A 27,625-nucleotide genomic window follows, 5' to 3' on the forward strand; every position below is an offset into this window, starting at 1 on the left:
GGAAGCTCTTTTTCCCCCCGAATTGTACTGTGTTAATAATAATAAAAAGGCAATTTTTTAAAGAAAGGCTTCATTTCTAATTCCAGTCTTCAAACACAGCCCCAGTTAGGACACTTTGGGAAGGCAACCAATCTCTCTCTCGTGCTCTCTCTCTTTCTCCCTCCCTCCCTCCCTCTCTTTTTTCCCTTCCTCCCTTCTTCCCTCCCTCCCCACCTCATTCCCTCTCTCCCACTCTCTAAAAAATCAATGGGAAAGATATCCTTGAATGAAGATTAACAACAAAGAATTTAGAAGACTACCGTACCAGTCCCACTGTAAGTAAAAATTTGTTATTCAAAACTACAATTTTGTTAAAGCAGCCAGCTGACTAATAGTTGTTGATGCTGAAACTTTACATAGGCACAAAATGGATCATGTAAGTGACATGTTTACAAGGAGTGTTGAAGCAAGAAAAATTATTATTAAAAACAAACAAAAAAACCACTGCAAATTGACCTTTTAGGCAAAAGCCTAGAAGCTTCCTATGAAACACAAGCTGACCATGGGTAAGATGCTGTTCCGAGAAAATTCATTTCCAGTGAGCCATGACCCTCCTGTCTACTAGGGGTCACTCTTTGGGAATGGCTTTTCCTGAGGCCGTTGGCAGTCTGAAAAAAAGTTAACATCATTGTTCCTGTGACTTTCTGGTCGAGTTTTTAGAACACTTTTCTTATGAACAAAGCTGAGTATTTGCTTGGCCGTTGTCAAGTGTCTAGGTTTCATTTGGACTTTTTAACTCAACACCGACCACACATTTTAAGGAACAGCGTTTTTACTTTCACTCTGCCCTCTACCCACTTAGACATCTGCTTGGATTTTTTGTAGTTTCTGTATCCTTTTCCCTTCCTTGGTGTTAGACACCCACTTCTGTCTGATTTGGCTAAATATCTGTCATCTTCTCCCCTCATCCTGACACTGCCATTCTAACGAAAGCAAAAACACCTGCTGCTTGCTCTTTGCTTTTAAGAAAGACCTGGGAACATACCTGGGGAATACTTCTACTGGGTGAACCTTTCATGCTTTAAAGAAGGTTTAGCAAATAGGGTGGTAGACATTGAAAAGAAAAATCCTGCCCAGCTGGCATGGCTCAGTGGTGAACTTTGACCTATGAACCAGGAGGTCATGGTTCAATTACAGGTTCCAGGTCAGGGCACATGCCAGGTTGTAGGTTCCTCCAGGCAGGAGGCAGCCAAAGAATGATTTTCTTTCATCGATGTTTCTCTCTCTCTTCCTCCCTCCCTCTCCTTTCCTCTCTGAAATAAATATATATAAATAATTTAAAATAAAAATCCTTCCCTCTGTTTTCCCTCTCCATTATCTTTGGAGATAGTTATGTCTATCTCTGAATTTTCATTTTGAGGCCATTTTATCAAGTTCCTTCTAAGACCCTGTACCTACCTTTGTTTTCTTCCATTCATATTTTTTATTTCTTAGAGTTCCTTGCCCTCTAGTTGCAAAAGCTTCTGGCCCCTTAAAATGAGTTCTCGCTTTGCTTCAGGATTGTGGCGTTAGATGGGGATTCAAACTTTGAATCTCTGTGAATTTGGGCGAGTTACTTAACCTCTGTGGGCTTCCATTTTCTGGTCTATACACGGTGTCCGGCTTCATGAGAAGCCAGGAAACAAGTCATTTGCTTTTCACAGTCCCCTGAACACACCGGGGACTTCAAGATGGAAAGTACCCGGGGAGAAAAGGACATCCATATTTGGTTTGAGTTGCTTGGGGCCCTCCAAGGGAGATGTCCTGGAGGCAAGAGGACATTTGGTCTACAGCTCAGAAGGGAATGAGGAGTTAGGGAGTTGTCTGGGTGAGGGGGTTAGGAGATCAGAGCAGAGTGAAGGGGGGAGGTCAGGGCCCAGTAACAGCTACGTGAGCTAAGACGAAAGTGTCCAGGTAAGGTCTGGACAGAAGCTCACTTTTCGGGGGGAGCAGGGTTCATAAACCGGACTCCCATTCCTCAGGATGGACTCATCCAAGGCCCCATTCTCATGTTCGTTTCAGCTTTATGGAGGCAGCATTGACCAACGCGATGATTTGATACATGTATGCATTGCGAAATGGTTGCCACAAGCTAATGGACATATTCGTCGCTCATATTTACCTTTCTGTTGTGGTAGTGGTGGTGAGAACTCTTAGGATCTATATTTTCTTAGCAAACTTCAGGTATAAAAAACACGGTATTATCAACTAGAGTCACCAGTATGTGCATTAGGTCTCCAGAACTTACTCATCTTATGAATGAGAATCATTGTCCTTTGGCCAACATATTTCCATTTCTCCCCCGCAACCCCAGCTCCTCACAGTCCCCACTCTACTCTCTGAGTCTATCAGTTCGACTTGTTTAAATCCCACATAAAAGTGAGATCACACAGTATTTGTCTCTGTCTGGCTTATTTCACTTAGCGTGCGTCTTCTGGGTTCATCCATGTTTTCACAAATGGCAGAATTTCCTTTCATTGGTGGCCGAGTAATATTCTTGTGTATAAATATACTGCATTCATTTATGCACTCGTTCGTATATTCCTATACGTTGGCTATTGCGAATAATGCTGCGACGAACATGGGAGTGCAGATATCAGTTTGAGATGGTGATTTCCTTTCCTTTGGAGATATACACAGAGGTGGGATTGCTGGATCACATGGTAGTTCTAGATTTTTTTAGGGAATTCCATGCTGGTTTGTATTTGTATTTACATTCCCACTAACATTATCACATCCTTTTTTCCACATCCTTGCCAACACTTGTTATCTGTTGTCATTTTGATAATAGCCATTCACAACATCCAACAGATGTGAAGTGATAGTTCATTGTGGTTTTGATTGTCTTTTCTCAACAGTTAGTGATATTGAGCACCTTTTCATGCGCCTATTGGGCTCCATACTCATACGATGCTCCTCTACTCAACAAAGCCATTGACAGGCAGTTTAAAATCACTCACTGCAATGCCCAGAGCAATCACTTGAGGGCAGCACCGCACAAGGGTAATGCAACCAACATCATTGATTCAGCGGATACTTATTGAGGGCATACTAGTTTACTGGTAATGTGCTAAGCGAGTTTGTAACCACAGCATTGACCTAGCCTGAGGAAGTCAACCTAGAACCCTCCCCAAATGTATGTCCTTAGCCATGAGGCTTCACAGTCTGTTTACCAGTCCCTGGGATCAGGGCTTGGCCTGTGACTTGCTTTGCCGGTGCAATCTCGCAGAAGTGATGGTGAGACAGGTCCAAGAACTTTTGTTCTCCTTAGTCTCGTTTCTAGGAAATAATATGAATCATGTTTAAATATTTCTATTACATTTAGTAGCTTAATTTCATTTATTTTTAACTGCTACCTCATTTTCCATTATATGGATAAACCCCAATATAGTTACCAATCTCCCTATTGATGGCATATAGGTTGAAGATTTTTACTAATACAGAAAATGGCAAGAAATTCCTATGCATGCCTCCTATTTACATGGATGAGACTTCTTTTTATGAACATACTATAGCAAGTCCTGGAATATACACACTTTACATTTATTGAAATATTGCTAAATTGCTTCCCAAAGGTTTTGGACCAATCTACTCTCCCACCAGCAATATATGGAAATTCTCACTTCTCCATATTTGCCATCACTTAGTATCATCATATTAATTTTTATAGTTTTTTTTTCCCCTAACTTGCTGGGTCTAAAATGGTAGTTGGTTGATATATTAATGTATATTTTGCTAATTTCCAAAGAGGTTTGGCCTCTTCCTATGTGTACATCAGCCCTTCCGATTTCCTCTGGTGAATTGTCTGTGCATATCCTCTGTTTATTTTTCTGCTGAGTTGTTTGCCTTTAAAAAAAAAAAAAAAAGACTTGCTCCTACAAATCTTTATGTAATCTTTATATTTCATGTTACATATTCAGTACATAATATATGTCATACATACAGATAGTATATAAAGAATATATTGTATATTTATATGTATGTAACATAAAAAAGTATATTTTCTTTAATATGTTTGTTTGGTTGCAAAAACCTTCTTCCAGTAATTTTTTATTTTGTTTTGTTTTGTTAATCCCCATTGATCAAGTCCATTGACCTTCAGAGAGAGTAGAAGGATATGGAGAGAGGGAGAGAGAAACATTGATGTGAGAGAGACATCAGTTGGTTGACTCCTGCACAAGTCCCGACTGGGGCTGGGGCTCACACCTGCAACCCACGGGGAATCAAACCCACAACCCTTTGGTGTGCAGGCTGGCACTTTAACCACTGCTGGCCAGAACTCTTCCAGTAATTTGTAACAGCTTTATACAGATACAGTTCCCATATCATACAGTTTGCCCATTTAAAGATGTGTAGTCAATTTTCTAACTTTTTCACAATCTCAGAAAGAATCCCTGGACCCACTAGGCATCACCCCTCTATTCCCCCTTCCCTCCTGAGCAACCACTCATCTACGTTCTGTCTCTAAAAACATGCCTATTCTGGATCTTTTCTATAAATGGAACTGTGTGGCATGTGCTCTTTTGTGACGTTTACTTAGCATAATGCTTTCAAGGTTCGTCCATGTTGTAAGATGCATCAGAACTTTGTTCCTTGTCATGGCTGAATAACTGTCCACTGCAGCGATATACCACCTTGGTTTACTGATTCGTCCGCTGAAGTAATTGAACCGTCACTGAACATTGCTTTCCTCATTTCTGCTCATCTAGCCTGACGGCTTACTCTTCCCACACATAAGAAAGCCTATTTTTTTTTTTTTTTTTACCATGGCCTTTGAACTGTACTTTATTGGTGAGAAGCCTTAGCTCCGGTCCCATAATTAGAGACCCCCGTCACCCCAAGCGTGGCCCCGAGGTGGTCAGCTTCAGCGTCCCCTGAAGCTCGGCTCTCCAGCCCTCCCAGCCCTGCCGGAATCACACTCAGGTCAGGAGATCCCCAGGTGATGCGCATGCCCATTAAAGTTTGAAAAGCGCTGCTCTCCACCACTATTTCTTCCCCTGCCTCCAAACCAAAACACGTGGGAGGCTTTGGAAGCATGGCCAGTGGCCTGCCCACTGGCGGTCAGCGGTTCAGATCGCACTGGTCTAGACCGGAATGGGTCAGCCTCCCCAGGTGAGCACACGGAGCGGCCAGATAGATGGCTTGGAGGAGCAGCCCTCGGCTTGTTTCTGCAGGCCGGTTCCATGGAGGGGCGTTGATGCTCCGTGTTGGACGCCGCATTGGTGGTTCTGTTTAGCAAACCTGATGGGGCAGCTTCCCAGGCGGGGTCCCCGCGCCCCTGTCCTGAGGAATTGGAGCGTGACGGCCGGGGACATCGTCTGCCCTCGGCCCTCCCGCTCCGAGTCCCCTGTTCAAGCTCTGTTGACAACGATGGTCTGTGATTTTTAAAAAAATATATATTTTATTGATTTTGTACAGAGAGGAAGGGAGAGAGATAGAGAGTTAGAAACATCAATGAGAGTCATCGATCAGCTGCCTCTTGCACACCCCCTACTGGGGATATGCCCGCAACCAAGATACATGCCCTTGACCGGAATCGAACCCGGGCCCTTCAGTCCCCAAGCCAACGCTCTATCCATTGAGCCAAACCGGTCTCGGCCGATGGTCTGTGATTTTAAGAAAACACAGCTGAAGCCCCCACACGGCGTGTGCTGCTGCCAAGGCGGGGCTGGTTTGTCGCGGTTCACGCTCAGCATCCAGTTTGCAAACTGGCTCTGCCAGGAACGGCTACCCCGCTGTAAGCGGTGTTTACCCCAATACGGCTTCCTCCTCGCTCCTGCCGGCGGGTTAAATACGGTAAGAGCAAACATCTTGGGTCCACACCGGGGTCTGTCTCTTCTCAAACAAACCCAGCCTCGATCTTATCTTTGCTGAGGAAGCTGTGGCAGCAACAGGCTGTCAGGTCTGTTTCCCTCCCGCCTTCTCGTGGCTCTGCCGGTTTCCTTCCGTGCGCTGGCTTCCTCCCGGGCCTGTGTGTCATGGGATCTCATGGCAGCAGCTACGGTCACTGTCTCATGAATCAGGTGGGTTAGACAGCCTCTGCCTTTCATACCCACAAAAGGTGTTGCCAGGATTTTGTCTGCGCCTCCTTGTCTTTTTTTTTTTTTTTTTTTTAATTGCCCTAGCCCTGTGGTCGGCAAACTGTGGCTCGCGAGCCACACGCGGCTCTTTGGTCCCTTGAGTGTGGCTCTTCCACAAAATACATTGGCCTGGGTGAGTGAGTCTATGTTGAAGAAGTGGCATTAGAAGAAGTTTACGTTTAAAACATTTGGCTCTCAAAAGAAATGTCAATCGTTGTACTGTTGATATTTGGCTCTGTTGACTAATGAGTTTGCCGACCACTGCCCTCGCCAGTTTGGCTCAGTGGATAGAGCATCAGCCTGCGAACTGAAAGGTCCCTGGGTTTGATTCCTGTCAAGGGCACATGCCCAGGTTGTGGGGTCGACCCCCAGTGGGGGACTTGCAGGAGGCAGCCAATCCATGATTCTCTCTCATCATGGATGTTTCTATCTCTCTCTCTCTCCCTCTTCCTTTCTCTCTGAATCAATAAAAATATATTTAAAAATAAAAAATATATATATTTTTTATTTCAGAGAGAAAGGGAGAGGGAGAGAGAGAGAGAAACATCAATGTTGAGAATCATTGATTGGCTGCCTCCTGCACGCTTCCTACTGGGGAATCTAGCCCACAACCTGGACATAGGCCCTTGACCGGAATTGAACCCAAGACCCTTCAGTCCACATGCCAAAGCTCTATCCACTGAGCCAAACCGGCCAGGGCCTCGTTGCACTTTATAATCCTGCCCTACATCTGCCTCAGATAGTGTCACCGCGATGCCCCGGCCCTGTGGCTGAGGCCGCTTTGGGGAGTTAAACGAAACAGGAGGGAGAGGGAAGGAAGCTATTCTGTTCTGCGCATCCGGCCATGAACCGACTCACAGGTACGTGCGCCAAGTCCTCCGAACCGTCCCGTCCACATCATCTTCAGCCCCCGAGAGCTCGGTCCGCCCGGGCTCACTGAGAGGCGTGACCGTGCGAGAATCACAAGAATCAGAGGCCCTGAGGTTCGTGAAACCCACACCCCGCGGGGCGGGCGCTCCCAGGTGTCGGGTGGCGTCTTGGGTTCTCTCCGTGGGGAGCCGAGTTGCTAAGCTGTGAACTTGATCTGCTTCTCTCAGGCCGGCCAGCGAGCCCTGCTTTATTTCCCAGCCACCCAGTGCTCAATTTCCCTGTCTCTAATGCTCTCCTAATCCCAACTCCGGGTCGTTTCCCTGTGGTTAAAGCAGACACACCCAGGAGGGTTTTCATCCAGGAAAGAGGTCGCAAATCTGGGCAAGTCAAGGTCTGAGTCTCAGTCCGAGGGAGGATGGACTCACTGGACTCACCGTTTCAAAGCTCTCCCTCTCTGCAGGGCCAGCTCCCCACCCACAGGAGCCAGCCACGCCGGCTCGGTGGGGTGGAACCCGGGGCCTGCCGCCGGCAATTACTCCCGGTTTTGATCTTTGTTAAAGGCTTTGGCTTAATTTGCCACTACACTGCCTCTCTGATCCCATTACAGGCCTGCACCTGTGTGCGTGCGTGCATGCGTGCGTGTGTGTGTGTGTGTGTGTGTGTGTGTGTGTTTGTTTGTGTGTGTGTGTGTGTGTGTCCTTTGTAAATAACAGCCTGTTCTTTTCTTTCCACCAGTCCCCGACCCTGCCCTTTGAAATTTTTCTAAAACTAGTTTCGTTCCCCTAAATTGGAACAACTCCCAATAAATAATTCAGTCACCTGAGGCCGGGTCCCTGCCTCCCGGAGGTGGGAGCGTGTGCACGGTGTGCACCGGGGATTGCCACACCAGGGCGCTGAGCGGCTTCGCAGGGAGATTTTGTTCTCCCTCCAGCACAGCCCGCCGCAGCTCGCTCTGTCTCTGATGCCCTTGGCAGACTCCAGCCTGCATGCTCTGGCCCACGCTCCCTGACAAGGGTTTGATGTGAACATCATTTCTTTCACTTGAATGCTTGTATCTGCACAAGAGCCTGTGTTCTTGTTGGTTCCGAGAGCCTCGTTCTTAGTTTGCTTCTTGTATAGAGCCTTCTTGAACCACAGCTGGTAGTGTGTGGGGGGGGGGGGGCGGTGAGTGAAACAGAGAGAGAGAACACGAAACAGTGTGCGTGGATTGATTTCATTGGATCATTCTAAGTTTTTAGGTCTTTTCTCTGTCTGTCTGCCTCTCCCCTTCCTCCCCTACATTATGCCACCTCTCTTTCATTTATCTATCTATCTATCTATCTATCTTATGGAAAGTAGTATTATAGATGCTCTCCCTTGCCCCCCTTTCTTTACCCCTCTTGTTTCTTTCCTTCATTTCTAGCCACTCACTTAAACTGACCTTAATACAGAGCATTATATATAATTCCAAATTAGTAGAACTTATTTTTTGTGTTCTCCGTTATTAAATGGCAACAGAATAGAATGGTTTCTTGGTTTTTTTTCTTTTTCTTTTATTTTATTGTTGACAGTATTACAGATGTTTCCCAATTACCCCCTCCTATACCCCCTCTCCTCCCAATCCCTATCCAGCCACCCTGGTCTTCTTCACCCTATTGTCCGTGTCCATGTGCTATGCACATAAGTATTTAAGTTCTTTGGTTTATCTCTCCTTGTCCCCCGACATGGAGGTCCGTCAGTCTGTTCCATGCCTCCAGGCTTCGGATCTTATTTTGTTGGTCTGTTCCTTTCGCTCATTACATTCCACAAATAAGTGAGATTCTATGATATTTGTCTTTCTCAGTTTGGCTTATTTCGCTTAGCATAACCTAAAGGGTAAGAGATCCCTTTTCTCTCTCTCTTTCTCTTTCTCTCTCTCTCTCTCTCTCTCTCTCTATCTCTCTCTCTCTCTCTCTCTCTTCTTAAAGAAAGGGACAGGGTGGTAATTAAAATGTTTCTTTTCCCTCTCAGTTTTTGTTCAATGCCATATATGTGGTTTCATTGCAAAAATGTTGGTCACCCTGTATGATTTTACTCTTTTCATTTTACCTTCCATAGTACTAAATATTCTTAGACAATATATATATTTTTTTAAGTCAGTGCCATTTCGGTGTTTGCTTTTTAATGTTAGGATATACAACCTAATGATATCCATTGGTTGAATTACAGGTAGTAAAATTACAGGATTTAAAAGGCATATTTTTAAAGATGTCAATAAATATAACCAAGTGGCCTACTAGTCATGTAGGTGGGCCCAGCCTCCTGCCCTTCTAGCTGGCATTGAGCAGCATCTTGAAAAATACAGCTTTGCCCACTTACTAGGTGAAAATAGCTATTTTAATTTGCATCTCATCAACTACCAATGAATTGGAAAACTCAGAGATCACAACATTTAGGAAAGGAAAGTAGTTTACTTGCAAGAAATGCAAGACTTGGGAGGACTTACTTACTCATCAAATAAAAAAAAAAAATGCAGCAGGTCATTAAAGCCAAACGCTAAAAAATCACCAAGGTACCTGAACTCATAATTGGTATGTTCATTGCCGAAAACCAGCAATTTTCTTACAGGGTTATCATTTCTGCAAAAGCTGTGGCCAGTACTCAGACAGCAGCATTGCAAACGTCGGGGATAAGGCTGTTTGCATTAAGCAGTCAGCAACTGAGGCAATGCCCTGGAACCCATCCATTGGGGTGGGGACAGTAGGCAGTAGTAATTTTTTGGAATTAGACACCTTAAAAGTGTTTCCTGTCCCCTAACTATGGCACTAAATGGAGCCCACATGTGGGTTTTGCTCCCACAAGATTTTTTGTGTGTAGGAAAGATCACATATTTCATTTCGAAGTATGTACAGTGGTGGAGCAAAAGTAGGTTTACATCTGTGAGTACGCGAAACACCAGATTCATTCTTGTATTATTTTCTATTAATTGTTCTGCCAAAACCGGTTTGGCTCAGTGGATAGAGCGTCAGCCTGCGGACTGAGGGGTCCCGGGTTTGATTCTGGTCAAGGGCATGTACCTTGGTTGCGGGCACATCCCCAGTGGGGGTGTGCAAGAGGCAGCTGATCGATGTTTCTCTCATCGATGTTTCTGACTCTCTATCCCTCTCTCTTCCTCTCTGTAAAAAATCAATAAAATATATATATTTTTAAAAAGTTGTTGTATTCTTTTCCATATGAACAATTGTAAACCCACTTTGGCCCCACTCTTTAGTTTATGTCTTTCTTTTCTATCTGAATGCCTTTTATTTCAACTTCTTGGGTAACTACCTTGGCACTTAGCTGAAGGTTGAAGAGAAGGAGTGAGAGCAGACCTTCTTATCTTGTTCCTGATCTTAGGAAGAAAAACCTCTGTCATGCCCCAAAAAGTGTGATGTTAGCTGGGGCTTTGTTCTGTTTTGTTTTGATCAGGTTTAGGAGCTTTCCTCCTGGTCCTAGATTAGTGTGTATCTCTATCATGAAAGGTTGTTGGATTTCATCAAATGCCTTTTCTCTCTGTTCGTATAATCAGGTGGCTGTTTTCCCTTTTCCACAGCTTTGATTGATTTTCATAGATTGCCACCTTGTATTCCTGGGATAAATCCCACTGGTCATGGTGTGTAATTCTTTTTATACCCTGCTGGATTAGTGCATCTAGTATTTTGCTGAAGATTTAAAAATCTATATTGATAAGAGATATTGGTCTGTAGTTTCCTGATGATGTCTGTTTGGTTTTGATATGAAGGTAACACTGGCATCATACAACGAATTGGGAAGTGTTCCCTCCTTGTCTACAGTTGGGAAAAGTTTGTGAAGAATTGGTATTCATGGTTCTTCAATTGTTTGGTAGCCATGACCAGGGAAGCCACCTGCATGTGGGTGGTTTCTCTCATTACTCATTCAGTCTCTTTACTTGTTATTGTCTCTTTGTGAGCATTTTTTTTTTAATGCTTACACAATACTGTGTCAGATGGAGTGCCAGTTCTTAGATTTCTTTTGGGAGAATCAAACGCAAAGAAGAGGGAGAGTAGCTGGATTCTCACTTATGTGCGTGTTCTTTCAAAAGATTTCTAGGGCACCTCTGGCTGGTTCTGTGCAAGGCCCTGAGGCTACTAAAACCAACAAAACAGCCGAAACCAGTTTGGCTCAGTGGATAGAGCGTCAGCCTGCAGACTGAAAGGTCCCAGGTTCGATTCCGGTCAAGAGCAAGTATTATACATTGGTTGCGGGCACATCCCCGGTGGGGGGTGTGCAGGAGGCAGCTGGTTGATATTTCTAGCTCTCTATCCTTCTCCCTTCCTCTCTGTAAAAAATCAATAAAATATACTAAAAATAATAATAATAATAAAATAAAACCAACAAAACAGTCAGAGGAATGACCCTGAGGAACATAAAGTAGATGAGTTGATTTTATTTATTCTTTATATATTTTTATTGAATTCAGAGAGGAAGGGAGAGGAAGAGAAATAGAAACATCAATGATGAGAGAGAATCATTAATTGGCTGCCTACAACCTGGGCGTGTGCCCTGACTCGGAATAAAACCGTGACCTCCTGGTTCATACGTCAAAGCTCAACCACTGAACCACTCTGGCCCGGCGACAAGTTGATTTTAGATCTGAGTTTGGGTTGCCCCTCCAGTGAGTGAGAGGAAACTCAGGTGTGCTCCACACAGCAATGTCTTGGAGTCCTCTGGCACATTCCCAGTTACCAAACACTCTCTCTCATAGTAAAATCTCATTACCATAGATCCGAAAGGATAACTTGGCCAAGTTCATTATCCCTCTTTCCAGAAATGAAGGGAACCAAGGTACAGAGAAGGCCAGTATGAATTCAGACATTTAGCTAGTGCCTCTCCTGTACCAGCTACAAGTAAGGTACTAGGAGAGAAAGATGAAATGGTGAGCCCCAGCTGTTTAGGCTCAGTGGACAGAGGATCAGCCCATGGACTAAAGGGTCCTGAGTTAGATTCCAGTCAAGGGCACACCCCTCGATTGTGGGCTCCATCTTGCCCTGGTCGGAGCTCGTGTAGGAGGCAACCAATCAATGTCTCTCTCACATCGATGTTTCTCTCTGACTTTCCCCCTCCCTCCTACTCTCTGTAAAAATCAACGGAAAAGTATCCTCGGTGAGGATTAACAGGAAAAAAGATGAAATGGTGAGGTCCTTGCCTTCAAGGAGTTCTCAGTCTGAGAGTGACAAGGGACCAGAGGTGCACTTAAGAGTTACAAGTCTTTGAGGGACATCTCTATAAGGTGTGAAATGCTGGCAGAGGAGTGGGAGGCTCTGAAAAGGCCCCATCGCAAATGTGGCCCATGAGCTTGGCTGGGAACAGCCTGGCCATTACAACAGAAAGTCATAAAAGTCAGAACTAGGGTGACCGTATGTCCCAGTGTTTCTAGAATAATCCTGGTTTCCTTGTGTTACCCCCAATTTTCTCTCAAAACATCCATTTGATATTTACATAGTTTCAATGTATTTTCCTAAAAGAGTATCATAATAACATAGGGGAAAACACAGTAAGTTTATAGTGGAGAAAACTGGAGAAAATTTAACCCAGTGACCAAGGTTAACATCACTGATGGGACAAACAAACATCATGCCTCCTGATATGATGTGTGGAGGACACAGCAGTACCTCTGAATACAAAAATAAATCATCTGAATCTAGTTACTAGGAAACAGCAGACAGCCCCAAAATGAGGGACATTCTGCAAAATAACTGGTCTATACTCCTGAAAAATATCAAGGTGATGAAAGACGAGAAAGACAAAGGGCCTAGTCTAGATTAAAGGAGACTTAAAAAATGACAACTAAATATAACACAGAGTACGGGATTAGACCTTGGGCAAGGGAAAGAAAAAAACATTAGTGAACCACGTCATGAAATCTGAATAAAGTCCGTGGATTAGACAGTCATACTGTCATCATGGTAGACTGTCACTAGGGTTAGAGTGGATGATAAATAATGAGAGCTTCCCCTCCAGAACCCAGTGAGAGCCCAGGTACATACACCCCAGCCCCAGGGCATGGCCTTCCAGAAACCGTTTTTTATTTCCCTGTCTCTTACTTCAATGAATGTTAGCTCCCCACAGGAATCAGAGGCTGAGAGATGACCCAGTGCCTGTGCTCTGCCTCTGAGCTCCACTCTGTGAAGCACCAGAAGCATCAGAAGTTGCTCCAGGGCTGGGAGGAGACCCCCAGATCTCTGCAAGCTCAACCAGAGCTTTGTAGCAGTGGCCGGACAACCCATCGTCTGGGATTATCTGATCTCTCTCGCAGGATTATTTCCTGTTGATACCTGATGCTCTCAACAATGAGCATAAAAATAGAATTTTCCTGAGTAGTCCAGGGCTTTAACATGACCAACAAAATGGCTTAGCAGATGCCTTTGTTGACCTTAGACACTCTTTTTTGTCTTGTTTTGTTAATCCTCACTCAAGGATGTTTTTTCCATTGATTCCCCGGCCTCCCAGCCCCCCCCCCCCCCCCATAGAGTGGGAGGGAAAGAGAGGCAGAGACACATCAGTTGGCTGCCTCCTGTTGGAGCCCAAGCTGGGACCAAGAATCCAATCTGCAAACGAGGTACTTGTCTCTGACTAGGAATCGAACCGGAGACACTTCTAACCACTGAGAAAACTGGCCAGGGAAACCTTAAGACATTTCTTAAAGGTTATTCCTTTTGACACTTACAATGAAGGAAATTGGACATTATATTCAAATGACCCAATTTTCCTTTCTAAAGTGGTGAGGCAGGGATTATTAGAGGTTTCATAATTTGGGCAACAGCTACTTGGGTTGATGCACATACATTACTATATATATATATATATATATATATAGAGAGAGAGAGAGAGAGAGAGAGAGAGAGAGAGAGTAATGTGTGTGTGTGTGTGTGTGTGTGTGTGTGTGTGTATATATATATATATATATATATATATATATATATATTTCTTTGTAACACATTTATGTCATGAATTATGTCCTATATGCTACAACCAGTCTAGTTATGTTGAAGTGCCATAACTCATTGGTAAAAGTGATCACTTAGAAAATAGCAAATAAAGGGACTTTTTAAATGTCAGAGAAAAATATACATTCACTCATTCAAGATTTTCTGGAGGGTCTTTGAATTGTTGTGGTATTTCATAGGGTACTGTTTATTTTATTTTATTTATTTTTTAAAATATATTTTTATCGATTTCAGAGAAGAAGGGAGAGGGAGAGACAGAAACACCAATGATGAGAGAGAATCATTGATGGGCCGTCTCCTGCACGCCCCCCACTGGGAACTAAGCCTGAAATGTGTCCTTGACCAGAATCGAACCTGGGACCTTTCAGTCCACAGGCTGACACTCTATCCACTGAGCCAAACCAGTTAGGGTGGGTACTGTTTATTGTTTTGTTCCCTTTTTGTAAAATCAACCATTCATTTAAAAGCAAAAGCCTTAAAAGTCCATTTTGCAGATGATTCTAAACTGGGAAAATGGCAAATAAAAAAAGATAGGGTGATCAAGATTTAAATGATTTCGACAGATCAGAAATCTGGGCTGTAACCGACAACACAAAATGGAAACTATTGCTGTACTTAAGTACAAAATACGTGAACCTGCACAGATGTAGGGTGAAAGGTGTGTGGTATTGTTCCAGTTCTTGTGAAAAAGGTTTGCTGCAGAAACCAGGTAAAATAATACAGGTTTTTGCTGTACAAGAGGAAAAATGATAGTCGTGACCTTGAGAAATAATAGCAGCCCTTGGTACTCTGTCTGTCTTTATCTTTTTTGAATCACTATAAGATCCTCGAGGCATAAATCTGTCTGCCTGTCTCTCTGTTTGGTCCCAGTGCCTGGCCACATACTGTAGGTGCTCCATATATAGTTCATTAGAGAATGGAAAAATACTGAATTAAATGCAGGCACCACACTGTCAGAGTGTCCATCTTGCTCTGGTCAGTGTTTTCCAGTGGTTAGAGCATCAGTCTGCAAACAAAGGGTTACAGGTTAGATTCCCAGTCAGGGGCATGTACCTGGGTTGTGGATTCGATCCCTGGGCCTGGTCAAGGTGCATGCAGGAGGCAATCAATCAATGTATCTCTCTCACATTGATGTTCCTCTCTCTTCCTCTCTCAAAGTCAATGCAAAAAATATCCTTGGTGGGGGATTCTGGGTATGATTAATGGAGCCACAGAAAGCTCAGGCTGAATGTGTGGCGTGAACCACATTGTGACCTGAAAATATCCAGAGGGAAGTCACGGGAAGGAGAAGGGCTGTGCATCTTGGTCCAGAGCCCAGAACCGCACTTCTGGGTCAGAGAGCAGGTTCAGGCTCCACATAAGGACCATCTCACGGTGAGAACCGTCTGCAATGCAAGACAAACAGCCGCGCACGGCAAAACATCCTCTCCCCCTGAAGCGTTCCAGCAGTCCTAGTCAGGTGTGAGAGGCTCCCTCTACCGAGGAAAGAATTTTATTCTCGCCCAAGTAATGTTGATTAGGTTTCCTCAAACACAGAAAAGTATGAAGGAAACAAAAATGGTCTGTTTCCCACCACCGAGGAAACTACCAAAGGTGAAAAAGAAATGTTTTGAAAAGTACTGAAGCCCTGGTCGGTGTGGCTCAGTTGGTTGGGTGTGGTCCAGGGCACTGAAAGGTTGCTGGTTCGATTCACAGTGAGAGCACATGCCTGGGCTCAGTCCCCAGTATGGGGTGTGCAGGAGGCAGCCAATGGATGTTTCACTATCACATCAATGTTTCTCTCTCCCTCTTCCTCCCTCTCTCTATAAAAATCAATAAGAAGAAAGGAAGAAAGAGCCGAAACCGGTCTAGCTCAGTGGATAGAGCATCGGCCTGTAGACTGAAAGGTCCCAGGTTCGATTCCAGTCAAGGGCATGTACCTTGGTTGTGGGGCACATCTCCAGTAGGGCATGTGCAGGAGGCAGCTGATCAATATTTCTCTCCTATCGATGTTTTTAACTCTCTATCCCTATCCCTTCCTCTTTGTAAAAATCAATAAAATATATATTTAAAAAAAAATAAAAAGAAAGGAAGAAAGAAAAGTATTTAAAACATTATTTTAAATTCTACTCATTGAAAGTTTAAATTGCTATATGGGAAATGGATGCTGCAATTTTTAGCGGGAGCCAGATTATGGACGGTCTTGCTTATCTGGCCCCCAAATCTAGATTTTATTCGATGTTCTCAAGTAGCTTCTTGGTTTTAGGGCCAAAGTTGGCTTTCAAAAGCTGAACTGTTCGACCAAACAAGTTGTTCTGAGAAGCATCGGTGGGTAGCTTGCAGCCATCAAGGATCATATAACTTGAAACTTCACACCTTCTCAGAGCAGAGACTTCCGGAAAGAAATGAATCATGTTTATTGCTAAGCCTGCTGGGTTTGTTTCTTTAAACATAAATCTCCACAACCTCCACCCAAACCTGCATAAAATTGTCAGAATGGAGTCTATAAAGTAATACAAGTCCTCTCTTGGGATTGCAGCCAGGGAGCCCATTTATCAGGCCCTGGCTGCCTCCCTTGTCACTTGGTGGAGGAGGGAAGGAGTTTTTATGAGCAAGTCCTCGAAGACAGCGTGCCTTCAAGTCAGGATTCTGTGCCTGTGGTGGATCAGTCAGCTCAGGATGGCCTCCCCCGCTTCTTCTGGCTCTGTGCCTTGTCCCAACCCCAGGCTTAGAGACATCTTCCTTCAGATCTCATCCCCTAGGCCAGTGATTGATAAGAGTGGTAGACCCTTGCCCTATCCAGTTGGCTTAGTGGATAGAGCGTCGGCCTGGGGACTGAAGGGTCCCACATTCTATTCTGATCAAGGGCCTGTACGTTAGTTGCGGGCATATCCCCAGTAGGGGGAGTGCAGGAGACAGCTGATCAATGTTTCTCTCTCATCGATGTCTCTGACTATCTTTCTCTGTAAAAAAATTAATAAAATATAATGTTAAAAAAAAATAGTAGACCCCTAAGCCAACCACATCATTCAATCTTTTACCACTGTAATCGGTACAAAGATCCACCCCAAACTGGGCCAAAGGCAGGAGGGGCATCCCTCGCAGACGACAGAGCGGAAAGTGGGAGCCTGAGGGTCATGGTTGGCCATGTCATCCATGCCTGGCAGAAACCCACCACGAAATGAAGACAATACATGGAATGGCAGACTGTGTTTCTGAAAAATGGCCACATCTCATTTCTCATCCCCCATGCTTTTCCAGAACCTGCCCACTCCCCGTCAAGAGGTGGGGCTTATGACTGTCCCCATTCCATAAGCTGGGTGGGCCTTTGTGGCTGCCTCCACTGAGCCGGAAAAGCAGAGTTACTATCTAATGTCTGAGGCTTACTCTTAGGAGGAAATACAGCTTCCTCCTGGCTCTCTTTCCCCTGCTGGTCCTTGGAATCCAGCCCTCAGCTCAGCTGATCTCCCCCAGCTAACAGCACCACTGGCCAGCGGGATGGAGCCACCCTAGAAGCAGGTCCTCCAGCCCCTAGTTGAGATCTCCAGCTAACACCACATGGTGCAGAGATGAGCCTTCCATTCTCTGCTAAACCTTGCCCACGTTTCAAGTTCATGAGCATAATAAATGGCTGTAGTTGCTTAAGCTGCTAAGTTTTAGGTTGGTTTATCATGCAGCAATACCTAATGGGTATGCATGGGGAGATGGGGAGAGTCACAGTGGCTTTCCAGTGCATAGTGAGGCAAATTCCCCTTTTGTCTAAGATCATTGGATTTCTGTCACTTGCCATCAAAAGAATCCTGATTAGTCCTGGCCGACTTGGCTCAGTGGATGGAGCATAGGCCTGAGGACTGAAGGGTCGCAGGTTTGATTCAGGTCAAGGGCATATGCCTGGGTTGCAGGCTCAATCCCTGGGGCGGGGGGGGGGGGGGGGGGGGGGGGGCTTGTGTGCAGGATGCAGCCAATTGGTGATTCTCTCTCATCATCGATGTTTCTATCCATCTCCCTTCCTCTCTGAAATCAATAAAATTAAAAAAAAATCCTGATTAACACTAGTGATCATAATTAAGGAAGGATTCTGTTCAAATAAGAATGTTGCCTGAGACCCACGGGGCCTGGTCCACTCCCTGGGACACTAATTCTAGATTACTGAATTTCAAGATGAATAACATTGCCCATCTTCCTGCAGTCCCTTGTCTTAAATAAAAAACCTGTAATAACAGAATTGCCAACTTTAATTTTGTCACATTAGACCATTAAAAAATATGCTATCTACTCTTACTACAATCTTATATAAGAAAAGATATTTAAACATTAAAAATGTAAGAAGGACGTCATCTCAGAGTGAAGAAGAGTCCTTTATATTGAACACATTTGGTTTCATGAAAAATTTACCACATTGACTTTTCTCCCCTGGTCGCTGTGGCGTAGTGAAAAGTTCAGCATAGCCAGGTGTTGGTTCCCAAAGCTCGGATATTGGAAAGTTGCTGGCTCCTAGTGGGGAGGGGAATAAAGTCGAATATAGCACAGCCTGTCCTCCAAGAACTAACTTCAAGGAGCCCTAGGGTGGTGGACAAAAGGCAACTGCATGGGGGTGGCTGGCCCTTCCTAGCAGTGTTTTTGCTTTGTTTTGTTTTGTTTTTGTTTTTAATATGTTTTATTGATTTTTTTAAAGATACATTTTTTATTGATTTTTAACAGAGAGAAAGGGAGAGAGATAGAGAGATAGAAACGTCGATGAGAGAGAAACATCAGCCAGCTGCCTCTAGCACACCCCTTACCAGGGATGTGCCCGCAACCAAGGTACATGCCCTGGACCGGAATTGAACCTGGGACCTTTCAGTCCGCAGACCAACGCTCTACCACTGAGCCAAACCGGCTTCGGCTTTTATTGACTTTTTTACAGAGAGGAAGAGAGAGGGATAGAGAGTTAGAAACATCGATCAGAGAGAATAATTGATCAGCTGCCTCTTGCACACCCGCCACTGGGGATGTGCCCACAACCAAGGTACATGCCCTTGACCGGAATCAAACCCGGGACCTTTCAGTCCGCAGGCTGACCCTCTATCCACTGAGCCAAACTGGTTTCAGCCCTAGCAGTGTTTTGTCCAGAGCTGTCCTTTGCTGGAGAGACCGAGCTGTTAACTGCTGGCCTTGGTCCCCAAAGCAGTATTGGATATGATGGGTAAGTTTGCAGATTTGAGAATCAGAAGCCAGGTTCAAATTTCAGTGTCACTCACTTTTTTATTTTTATTTTTTGAGCTTGGGCAATTGACTTCTCAGTTTCCCTGATTGTTACCCAGAAACGTCTTAGATTGACCTTCCCAGAAATAGGCCCGGAGGCCAGGAGGCCAGGATTCGGGGGAAATCATGTATCAGGAAGTGTTCCCAGGAGAAACCCTTTGAGAGAGTCAGATGGTGAGACAGGGAAGGGAAGAGCAATATGGAGCCAAATCCCCAGGGTCATTCTGGCTCACTGCCATGGGGCTAAGGACAACAGGCATTTGCAGAGCCTCCCGGCAGCCTGAGGGACTTTCTGGGACAAGGTAACCAAAGAGACTCCTGTGTGCAGGGAAGGAGTCAGAAAGCCAAGGGGATGTAGGACACAGATAGCATCGAACAGGGGATAAGAACAGTACTTTCCACCTTATGTTGTCACTGTGCCTGGCTCTTGGTCACTAAATTTAAAAAGAAGGAAGAGAAGGAGAAAGAAAAAAGAGAAGAGGAGGAGGTGGGGGAGGAGAAGGAAAAAGAAAAAGGAGGAAGGGGAGGAAAGGTAAGAGGTCTGTTTGGGAGTCTAACATCATTCACTCATAAAGGGAAGAAGCAGGACTGGGAGGCTCAGACTCGTTTCTTCAATCTTCATGACCAGAACACAAAGCTGAGGTGGGACACCTTGGTAGCTAGGCCTCCTTTCCTCTCCAGTCATTTTTTTTTTTTTTTAAAGATGATGTAACCGCCGAAACCAGTTTGGCAGAAAGGTCCCAGGTTTGATTCCGGTCAAGGGCATGTACCTTGGTTGCGGGCACATCCTCTTTGGGGGGTGTGCAGGAGGCAGCTAATCAATGATTCTCTCTCATCGGTGTTTCTAACTCTATCCCTCTCCCTTCCTCTCTATAAAAAATCAATAAAATGTATATTTTTAAAAAGATGATGTAACCATTTTCTAAAGAATGGATGTACAACGCTAAAAATGATGTCCAGAGAATGCAAAAGTCCCATTCAAGTTGGTAATGAAGACACACAAGGTTTGCGCTCCAAAGAGAAACTTGCTGACAGGTTTTTCCATTTCATACGAGTCCAAAGAACACACTCTAGTAGAGACCTCCTAGACAAGGTTCAACCCTTTCAGGAAACCCTTAACCCAGTGGTCGGCAAACACATTAGTCAACAGAGCCAAATACCAACAGTGCAACGATTGAAATTTCTTTTAAGAGACAAATTTTTGAGAGCTAAACGTAAACTTCTTCTAACGCCACTTCTTCAAAATAGACTCGCCCAGGCCGTGGTACTCTGTGGAAGAGCCACACTCAAGGGGCCAAAGAGCCGCATGTGGCTCCCGAGCCTCGGTTTGCCGACCACTGTCTTAGGACAATGGTACTCCACTGTCATCTCCGGGATTTCCTCCAATGCCCTGACACCTTTTTTGTAAGTTTAAATGTTGGTACTTCTAGATATTACCCAAGGTGTCAATGAAAGATCTCAGACAATAGCTGGGGCTCAAATTCCTTCTTCAAATGCTTCTTAAGTGATTTGTGGAAAAATGTTTAATCCAGCATGTGTATCCAGTGCCCAGGCCTGTGACTGCCCACCAGGTGATCTTCAGTGAATCTTTCTTAAATAAATACATTTATGTTTTCATCTTCAAGATTTCTTTGCCTTGCTATTTTCCACTGTCCAGTAGTTCGGGCCTATAAAAATAGACTGTTATTATGTTTTCCAGGCCCCCAAACCACCTGCTTAATCACAACAAATTGTATGGTGGGAATAATTTCCATATTATTGGGTTTTCTTGGATTTTGCTTAATGCAACTTCAAGAGAAGGAGTTGATGTGCCAGATGAAGGTGTTTCCAAAATAAATTAAAATGCACTGCTTTTGAGGAACTAATGGGTGTCCCTGGGGCAGACATTTATATTACAGCTAAAATATTGGTGTCTTAATTCTATTATTGTTTGCACATGCTGCTGATTGCTCTTTGAAGCAATGCTCCAAAGGGTAGATAATGCATTTAAATAGTACTTTAAAGAAAAAATAATTTATTCTCAATCTCATTACCACAAAGTATAAATGTGTTTGGTCCATCGATATCATTTGTTACTCTAAATTCAGTTTACTTAAAGTAGGATGGCACAGAATTTAAACCATCAAAACCATTCAATGTTTTTATTTTTTTTAATTTGCTCTGTTTTATTTTTTAAAATATATTTTATTGACTTTTTACAGAATGGAAGAGAGAGAAATAAAGAGTTAGAAACATTGATGAGAGAGAATCATCGATCAGCTGCCTCCTGCACACCCCCTACTGGGGATGTGCCCACAACCAAGGTACATGCCCTTGACTGGAATCGAACCTGGGACCTTTCAGTCTGCAGGCCAACGCTCTATCAACTGAGCCAAACTGGTTTTGGCCCTTTCAATGTTTTGTGAGGCTTCTGGATTTTTGTTGCTAATCTTCACCAGAGGGTATTTTTTTTCCATTGATTTTGAGAGAGAAAGAGAGAGAGATCAATGTGAGATAGACACATCGATTGGTTGCCTCTCCCTTGCACCCCAACTGGGATGGGGGATTGAGCCTGCAACCCAGGCAGGTGCCCTTGACTAGGAACCGAACCCGAAACCCTTAGGTGTGTGGGCTGACGCTCTAACCACTGAGAAACTCCAGCCAGGGCTAGGCTTCTGGATTTTTACATCTGTCCAGGCCTGTGATTTGATTCAGGTTACATAGAATAACAAAAGTTGCCAAAACTGAAAGAAAGAAAGAAAGAAAGAAAGAAAGAAAGAAGGAAGGAAGGAAGGAAGGAAGGAAGGAAGGAAGGAAGGAAGGAAGGAAGGAAGGAAGGAAGGAAGGAAGAAAGAAAGGAAAGAAAGAAAGAAAGAAAGAAAGAAAGAAAGAAAGAAAGAAAGAAAGCAAGCTAGCTAGCTGAAACCGGTCTGGCTCAGTGGATGGAGTGTCGGTCTGCGGACTGGAGGGTCCCAGGTTTGATTCCAGTCAAGGGCATGCACATTGGTTGTGGGCACATCCTCGGTAGGGGGTGTGTAAGAGGCAGCTGATTGATGTTTCTCTCTCATTGATGTTTCTAACTCTCTATCCCTCTCTCTTCCTCTCTGTAAAAAATCAATAAAATATATTTTTAAGAAAGAAAGAAAGAAAGCTGTCTGACCCCTTTTTACAAGGCCACTAATCCTACTCAGAAGGATTCCACCCTCAGGACCTAACCTACTTCCAAATACCCTCCTAGTGGGAATAATTTCAACAAGAGAATAAGTGTATGCATCAAAATGACTATGTCTACTATCTTGCTAAATGGAAGTAAACTACATAATATTAAAACTGCATCTTAAGCATACATTTCCCCCAAGGGTCCTGGGTCTTTTCCTAAGGGAACAGACAGCTATTGTAATTCTTTCTATAAAATATCATTTTTGTTTTCAAGATCAAAGTATATCATTCCACAGCTACAAGCACAGTCATATACTATCGATAGAAACAGTTCTACCTTTCCAGCTATATGACTGTAAATATTGGAAGACCTGTATAATTTTTGACTGCAGAGTAGATTGCATTCTCCACACTTTGGTTTTGCAGGAGCAGACCCTGTTAAGTAAAAAGATTCTGGGGTCATTTCTGTATTTGGAACACTGCCTAGCTTTGGGTCATATTCACCTCCTCCTCTGTTTTCCTTTGCCTGGTATTTATTTTTGTGTGTGTGTGTGTTTTATCACTGTTTCTTTGTCTACCATACTCATGGCCAACTGCTGATTTGCTCATAGGCCCAAGCCCACTTCAGCAAATAGAATGAAATCGTTACGGCTGCCCTTGATCAATATATCTCAATAGGGAATATCAGTCCTTTGGCGAATGACTGGCTGTTAATCTTCAGTAAACACGTCCTGAGTAGCTCTCGTGTGTCAGATCCTGTTCTAGGCACTGAGGACAAAAGGGCAAAAAGAACAAAGACAGCCCCCCTCCCCCCCAAGGAACCCAGAGTCTCCACGGGGAGATACCAGAACCCGGTGTGACTTGCACTGTAATTAGGGCGACCAGGTAATTTATCCCGAAGGTGGGACAGTTTTGAGGGTCACAGGAGGTGCTCTGAATATGATACCCAGACATGGTGCGTAAACTCAGGCTGTCCCTGGTTCTAATGGAAGTCTACGCAATGTGTTATGGAAACAAAAAGGAAGGAACTGGCTGGGAAAACAAAACAACTGAAATCAAAATGACCATTCATTTCAGATCCCCTCGTACGTTAGGCTATGCTTTTAAAAATCATTTGCAATTGCTGTAACTGGTTTGGCCCATTAGATAGAGCACCGGCCTGCAGACTGAAGGGTACCAGGTTCGATTCTGGTCAAGGGCATGTACCTTGGTTGTAGGCACATCCCTGGTGGGAGGTGTGCAGGAGGCAGATGATCAATGTTTCTCTCTCATCGATGTTTCTGACACTCTATCCCTATCCCTTCCTCTCTGTAAAAAAAAATCAATAAAATATATTTTAAAAAACAACTAGTTATTAAAATCATTTGCAATTAAGTTATTTAACTTGTGAAGAATGTTTATTTAAACAACCATTGTATGAAAGGCATTGTTTAAATTGATTTTTAATTGATTTTTTATTTTATTTTAGAGAAAGAGAAACATCTATGTGAGAGAGAAACTCAGTTGGTTGCCTCCCGCATGCACCCAGACTGGGAACCAAACCCACAACCTGGGCACGTGCCTTGACTGGGAATTCAACCCGCCATCTTTGGTGTATGGGACAACGTTCCAACCAACTGAGCCACACTGGCCAGGGCTGAGCGGCATTTTTAAAAGGTTGCCCAGTATCATTTTTGAGAAGTTGTGTGGGCATTTGGATACATGGAGAAGGTTAACAATAATTTGTTCTTAGAGTAAGTATGCCATAAATATGTTCATTTAATATCAAAAGTTAATAAACCAGCTCTAATGCAGTAATTATTTGAAAGCCCTCATCCAAATCTTTCCTTTCGCAAACAATTGCTATTCCCAGCACTTAAAAAAAACACACACAAAAACAAAAAACAAAAAACCCAAAACCTGCAATCCTAGCTACAGCAGATCATTATATATGCTTGTCTGGCTTAAGGAGTAAATTAATTTTGCATGTAATTCCTTTCAAAGATCTATATGACAGGCAATTCTATTTCATACCTGTTTTTCAGAATGGCAAAAAGCAGCTCAAGATACTGATATAAAAGTATACCTTGCTAGAGTTAAAATGTCAAACTATTTTGTTTAATATATTTTATTGATTTTTTACAGAGAGGAAGGGGGAAGGATAGAAAGCTAGAAACATCGATGAGAGAGAAACATCCATCAGCTGCCTCCTGCACACCTCCCACCGGGGATGTGCCCACAACCAATGTACATGCCCTTGACTGGAATCGAACCTGGGACTTTTCAGTCCATAGACTGATGCTCTATCCACTGAGCCAAACCGGTTTGGGCTCAAACTATTTTTAAAAACCTACTTGCTTAGAAAGTTCCAATCCAAAAGTCAAAAGGTTATTTTATTTTTTTCCTAGAGGGACTTAGTGAGAACCCTGTAGAGTGAATGTTCTGCATTCACATCTCTCATGGCTGTGCCTATCAACAAATACCTTTGTTTTCCCAGGTCAGCTGCGTGGGGTGAGTGGGCTGTACGGACTGTGTGTACAGAGGCGCTCACAGGGAGCAAAGTCTTGTTTGCCATACAAACAGGCCACTCCACTGGGCAGGCTGGAAAGGATATTTGCATGTGGGTTGCAGGTGCCCGAGCAGAAGGTACAGTGTGAAAAAATACCTGAACACCCACTCCGTGATATTTCCACAAAATATTATATGTAGGTTATCCCTGTCTGGATGCTGGGTCCAGGCCGCTGTGCGGAAGAGGAGGAAGTTCATGCCTTAGCTCTGAGCAGCCATCCATCCAGGTTGCCTTTATATCTATAAATAGAGGGCTTGGGGGGGGGGGGGGTCGTCCATGGTCTCGGAACCCCCTTCCTACTAAAAGAATCCTAGCCCGGTCCACAGCCTGGAGACAGTGATTCATTGCAAGCAATTCCCTTTCAGGCTGTTAACTAGATGGTGCAGTGTGCCAGCAGGGACACGGGTGGTGTCACAGGAGGAGATGCCGTAACCCTGATTTGTATACATAAGGCTCTCTCCCCAGCCCGTGAGTCCACCTTCTCTGGGGTACTTAAAAGCACAAAGATTCAGCCGAAACCGGTTTGGCTCAGTGAATAGAGCATTGGCCTACGGACTGAAGGGTCCCAGGTTCAATTTCAGTCAAGGGCATGTACCTTGGTTGCGGGCACATCTCCAGTAGGGCGTGTGCAAGGGGCAGCTGATAGATGATTCTCTCTCATCGATGTTTCTAACTCTGCTCCTCTCTCTTCCTCTCTGTAAAACTCAATAAAATATATTTAAAAACAAAACAAAACAAACAAAAAAAACACACAGAGAGATTCAGGGTAATCATATAACACCTCGGAAGACACCTACAACATTGCCTCATTAAAAATAATAATAATAATAATAATAATAATAATAATATGCTATTGTTACCTAAATAATAATGATCACTACTAATAATGAACTCGAAGACAGACCCAGGCTTTGTGGGGTCAGAAGCTTTTGCAGTTTTGAGAGCCCACTTAAGAAAGAGTATATGCAAGTATGAATACACAATTAGGTGAGAAACCCAAGACATCGGTGAGGGCCCTCGTCAGGCCTATGGCGGGACCTGTGCAGTTGAGAAGCTCATGGCTTAAGGTCACCCCCGATGTCTATCTTACTAGCATGAGCATGTAGGCTCCAAAAGGGCAGGGGGTTAGTCGATTTTCTTCACTGCTGTTCCTCCCCTTGCCCAACCCCTTCCTGTCACACAGAAACTCATCCTTTAACGTCAAGCCCTGCTTCAGGAAGACCTGAGGAACGGTGGCCTAGTGTCCTAGTTACCGTCGGCCGCTCCTCTAAGCCAGATTGGGGGAGATGACGAAGCTCCTGGTTCATTCGGTCTCTCTATGTCATCTCTGCCCTCTTCCAACCGTCACTGATTGCTGCAGGCTGCCTACCTCCCACAGATTTAAGTTCTCTGGTTTGCCTCTTTCCTGAGAAAAGAAGAAGGAGGGAGCTGGGGAGATGGAAAGGTGACCAGGAAAATCCCAGGATTGGGGTGGTGATGGGCATTGGGGATGGGAGGGGCTCGGATCCTTTCCCCTGAAGCTCATTTGGAGGATAATCAAGCAAAGGGGGCCCCTCCCCCAGTGAAGGTCACCTTGAATAACAGGACAATTGTTTCCGCAGTAGCTTTCGGTTAGTTCCCTCCGATGCTATCTGGCCGAGAGAAAACAAGAGCCCGCTTGATGGGCGCCGTCCAAAGGCAGGGATTGTAAGTAAAGTGGAAACAGCGATCTGGGCTGTGGCATCTGGAGGCCTCGTCTCTATTCCACCTTCCCCTGCCTTCGGAAAGCAGTCTGGAGAGAGCGAGCTCCAGACTGACCCCTAGGGGTGCGGCTCTGGACTGGGCGCGGGGAGGGCAGCCAGGCAGTCTCCGAATCGTCTCTTGTAAAGATACAAGAACATTGAGGGCTGCATTCTTGCCTGGAGCTGTTTACCATCCGTAAGCCTAAGTCAAATTGTACAAATAGGATAACAGCTTTCTTGGGATTCGCCATCCTAACGGAGATAGAATGTCCAGCACTGATTCCTTCGATTTGAAAGGGTTCTTTGCTAAGATACATTGCAAAACAAAAACCTACTGTGGTCCATAAAGAATCCCCTGGGGAACTTTCCCCAAAACACCAATGGCAGGACTCCATCCCCTCCAGGCCGACTAAATCATAGTCTCTGGGGGTGGGGGTGGGGCTTGAGCTTTGGTAGTTTTTTAAGTTCTGTGGGTGAGCTTAACGTGCAGCTAGAGTGGAGTGAAGACCCCTGGACTGTCATCTGGTCCTTACTGCTTCTAGGGGAGTGACCCTCCCAATCCCACAAGGATGCCAGTGCACCTGCCATTGTCAATGGGATGAGGAGGCAGGCGGTGGGCTTAAGCTACACTATTGGGTGCCCCCTGCCTGGGAATGTGAGTGATAGATGTGAATTCCATCTCAGTCTGGCTGCCCTGGTTATCCCAGGAGGTTATGTAGTGGGGAACTTTTGGCCAACATTTCCCCCCAGTAGACCAGGAGCAGAGACAGCTGGTCTCCTGCAGGAAGGAAGAGAGGAGGCGCCACATGACTTGGGGCCTGGGGGGGTCTCAGGTCTCCCATCTGGAGGCCATACATGGGCAGAGTGAGGGAGAGCCTCGGTGACCGTCGCCTTTGTCCCTGGAAGAGGGTCACCTTCCAGGTTGGAGCTTTATGCGACTGTCCCCTGCAATCTGGAAGGTCTAATGTTGTGGTTGGCAAACTGCAGCTCGCGAGCCACTTGTGGCTATTTGGCCCCTTGAGTGTGGCTCTTCCACAAAATACCTCGGCCTGGGCGAGTCTA

Source organism: Pipistrellus kuhlii, unplaced genomic scaffold (assembly GCF_014108245.1).
Source record: "Pipistrellus kuhlii isolate mPipKuh1 unplaced genomic scaffold, mPipKuh1.p scaffold_m20_p_11, whole genome shotgun sequence".
In the NCBI taxonomy this organism is placed as follows: Eukaryota; Metazoa; Chordata; class Mammalia; order Chiroptera; family Vespertilionidae; genus Pipistrellus; species Pipistrellus kuhlii.